Source organism: Notamacropus eugenii, chromosome 5 (genome assembly GCF_028372415.1).
Source record: "Notamacropus eugenii isolate mMacEug1 chromosome 5, mMacEug1.pri_v2, whole genome shotgun sequence".
Taxonomy (NCBI): domain Eukaryota; kingdom Metazoa; phylum Chordata; class Mammalia; order Diprotodontia; family Macropodidae; genus Notamacropus; species Notamacropus eugenii.
Genome location: NC_092876.1, coordinates 365429087 through 365433493, shown reverse-complemented (window position 1 = coordinate 365433493; position 4407 = coordinate 365429087). Strand labels below are relative to the sequence as shown.

The following is a 4407-nucleotide window of genomic DNA, read 5'->3' as shown; positions in this document are numbered from 1 at the left end:
TATTATCATTCTCCTGAATGAAGTTGTTGATTGTTTCTATGATTTGTTGTTTAAGGCAATCCTTCTTTAGGATTAGATTATTTAGTTCCAATTAATTTTTGGTTTATCTTTCCATGACCTTTCATTACATATAATTTTTATTGCATTATGATCTGAGATGCATTGACCAGCTCTGCCTTTCTGCACTAAATTGTGAAGTTTTCATATCCTGCAACATGGTCAATTTTTGTACATGCTTCATGTACCACTGAAAAAAAAAGGTGTATTCCTTTCTATCCCTATTCAATTTTCCCCAGAGATCTATCATATCTACCTTATCCAGAGTTTTATTCACCTCCTTAACTTCTTTCTTGTTTATTTTGAGGTTAGGTTTATGAAGTTCCGAGAGGGGGCATTTGACGTTCCCCACTAGTATAGTTTTGCTATTTCTTCCTGCAACTCCCTTACCTCTCCTCTAAGAATTTAGATGCTATAACACTTGGAGCATATATGTTTAGTAATGAAATTGCTTCATTATTTATGGAGACTTTTTGCAAGATAAAGTTTCCTTTTTTATCTCTTTTGATTAGATCTATTTCTGCTTTTGCTTTGTCTGAGATTCGGATTGCTACTCTTGCTTTTATTACATCAGCTGAAGCACAATATATTCTGCTCCAACCTTTTACTTTTACCCTGTCTTTCTTGTAAACAACATATTGTTGGAGTATGGCTTTTAATCCATTCTGCTATCCATCTCTATTTTATGGAGAGTTCATTCCATTCACATTCACAGTTATGATTATAATCTATGCGTTTCCCTCCATCCTCTTTCCCATCTTTTTTTGTTTTTAGTTCTCCCAGCTCCCTTCTCCTCCTAAACAGACTTTTCACTTTTGACCACCATCTCCCACAGTCTTCTCTTCCTTCTTTCAGCTCCCCTCCCTTTTAATCCCCTTTAACCTTACTACTTCTTCCCTCTTTAGGCTTCCCCTTTTCTTTTTTCATCCTTCTCCTCCTACTACCTATATAGCTAGTTAAATTTATATACTTAATTAAGTTTATTTTTCCCTCCTTAAACCAACTCACATGAGAGTTCTTCTCAAACAATTCTCATCTCTCTCCCCTCTTTCCCTCTACTATAATATAATTTTGTACTTCTTCCTGTGATATAATTTATCATTTTCTGCTGCTCTTTTTCATATTTCTTGCTACAATCCCTTTGCATGCTTAAATCACATTTTTATCATTACATCATTGACTTTATACCCATTCCCGCTATCTAGGTATATCCCTTTTATATTTCATAATAGATGTACAATTTTCAAGATTCACAAGTATCATCTTCCCTTATAGGGTGGTAAACAGTTTGCCCAAATTTCATAACAAGTTTTTCTTTTCCCCTCTTTACCTTTTTATGCTCTTTTGAGATCTGCATTTGAAGAATGTGTTTTCTATTGAGTTCTGGCATTTTTGTCAGGAAGACCTGGAAATCCCTTATTTCATTGAATGTCCATCTCCTTGTCTGAAATGTTATGCTGAACTTTGCTGGGTAACTGATCCTTTGTTTTAGTCCCAGGTCCTTTGCCTTATGGAATATTGGATTTCAATTCCTTCGACCTTTTAATGTAGAAACTGCAAGGTCCTGTGTGATCCTAACTGTAGTTCCTTGATACTTGAATGGTTTCTTTCTGGTTGCCTGTAGTATTTTCTCCTTCACTTGATAGTTCTTGAATTTGGCAACAATATTTTTGGTGTTCTTAATTTGAGTTCCCTTTCTAGAGGTGAATGGTGTATTCTGTCCCTGACTGTTTTGCCCTCTGGATCTAGCACGTCTGGGCAGTTTACCTTGATGATTTTTTTTTTAAAGGAAGAATATAAAACTATTTATTGACCGCTGTTCATCAGTATTTACAATAAAGTAAACAATATACAATTGTATAACATTCCAATGACTACAAAGTTATTTTTTTACCTGACTCCCATGGAGCCAAGTGACCCAAATACTCAAAAAGCTGGTCCTACATTGAAGGGATGGATTGGGATAAAGAAGGAAAAACATGAACATCAAGAGTATAGAAGACTACCTAACATAGGTACATCTGCTTCCCTATCTATGCCCATAGTTAGGAGAACACCCATCCCTCCTCCTGCCCCCCCCCCACCAGTGCCTGACCTTTGGGCAGAATATATATATTCCAGGAGATGGGGATATTATTACATGATTAAGAGAAGACCTTTTGGTTAGTAAAAATAAGATGGGACACCCTTACTTTCCAAAGCAGGAAGTTCAAGTTTTTCTCTTTTTAAAAATCAAGGCCAATACAGTTCCATTTTAACATTTTAGGTAAATGTTCAAACAGGTTTCGGCGACATTTACCCATGAACGTTTCTAACCTAGGATTTGGCAACATCAAGGACTGAGGTGCCAGAGGGGGGCTGCCAACAACATGGCTACCCTTCCACAAGTCCTGGCAGGCTGCACTCTAGTTCAGCCAGGCTTTGGGGAGAGTATCCCTTTCGGATTACAAATGTGGAGCTGTCCTTTGCATCCAGAGAATGTTCACCATCACTTTACCAAGGCCCTGGCACTGAGCACTACACTACTGTGAACACTCCAGCAAGGTTGCAAAGAGCCTACACCATCGTCCTCCTCTGTGCAAAAAGAAGTTAGTGTTTGGAAAAATGAAGGCAGCACGTTTTCTGCCACCCAGGAGAAACAGGCTCTTTGGTTCCCCAGAATTGAGCAATGGGAAATGGCTGCCAGCAGTAGCCTTTCATGAGATTTACCTCTAGGTGTAAAATGTAGCTTTCATCATTAAGTTGGGTTTCAAGTGAATGTCAAAATTCTACATGGACACAACATTGTCTCAGACAGCTAACCTTAGGCATATATGGGGGCTAAACATGTCTTAGGATTCAGAGTAGTGACTACAGAAGGTATTAGTTTTTATAAAAGTTTTTCTCTACTGTGGAGGAAGTTAATAATTCCATATCAAATACTGTCTTCTGTAATAAATATTAAGTAAATGCAGAAAGCTTGTGTTTACTTGTTCAGTTACCAGTGCTGTTGATGCAGAATAAAAACCAGCCCAAACAAAAAACCAAACAAAAACAAAAACCTACTTTAAAACCTACCCAACTCAGTTCTTATTAGATGTAGATGGTGCTCACACTACTAACAAATTAAAGAATGGAACTGGTGTCTAGATTTTATTATATATATGTGTGTGTGTGTGTGTGTGTGTGTGTATACATATATATGTATATATGTACGTATGTATGTGTGTATGTGTGTATGTATATATAATATATGTATATATGTAATATATGTGTGTGTGTGTATATATATATGTGTGTGTGTGTGTGTGTGTGTTTTAAAGCAATGTAAATTATTGTGCTTCATCTTCAGGACAGGAGTGCTAGGTCAGTCAATCCTCACAAAAGGTGATGACTATCTGAGGACATTTCATGTTTGATTCTTTGGCCAACATCAAATCAGCCTCATTGGAATCTTTCCATTTCATGAGAAACATCATCTCTCCACTGCTGTCTGTAGCACTAAGGATTCTCTCTGGGTCAAGGCCCCAACGGAAAGCCCCGCGGCTTGTCAGCCAACTCACATTTCTTCTTCGACTTGCTATCATCTGACTTGCTGTCAGACAAAGACTTTCTCTTTGCTCCATCTTTTTCTTTACCAGTCTTCTGAGAATTCAGAAATGCGTCAATTAACTCTGGACAATCCGAGTTTTCCTCAGGTTCCCATGTGCTGCCAGCATTTGTAAAGCCTTTCCATTTTAAGAAATGTTCCACTTTCTCGTTCACCGCTTGCCAGTCCAACACCTTCTCCACTACAAACTTCTCAAGTTCCACTTCCTCCACTTTCTTACTCTTGCCATTCTGTTTCTTTCCCATCTTTTGCAATGTAGTTTTATTCGAGGCCATTTTTTATTGCAGACTTGAAGAACTTTTATTCACTGCCACTCTGGGTCACTGCAGCTGCTGCCTCCAAGCAAGCGGGCTACATGGCCCGGCTGGGGCAGATGGGTGGCTGCAAGGGGTTGGGCCAGGCCAAGCTGGGCTGTGTGGACCACTGCTGCTGCTGCTGCTGCTGCTGCCACTGCTAGGGCTGCCACTCCCTTAATGATTTTCTCAAAGATACTGTCCAGACTCTTTCTTTCATCATGACTTGGGAGGCCAATAATTCTTAAATTTTCTCTCCTGGTTCTATTTTCCAGGTCTGTTGTTTTTCCAATTAGATTTTTACATTTTTTTCTATCTCTTCGTTCTTTAGATTTTGTTTGACTGATTTTTGATGTCTCATAGAGCCATAAGTTTCTACTTGCCCAATTCTAATTTTCATCAAATGGTCTTCTTCAGTTAACTTTTGCATCTCCTTTTCCACCTGTCCAATTATTCCTTTTAAGGAAT

General features: G+C 38.3%; 1 pseudogene; it reads right to left on the bottom strand.

The window, feature by feature from the left end:
- Window positions 1-3368: 3368 nt before the first annotated feature.
- LOC140509281 (chromobox protein homolog 3 pseudogene) lies at window positions 3369-4005 on the bottom strand (annotated as a pseudogene).
- Window positions 4006-4407: the final 402 nt, after the last annotated feature.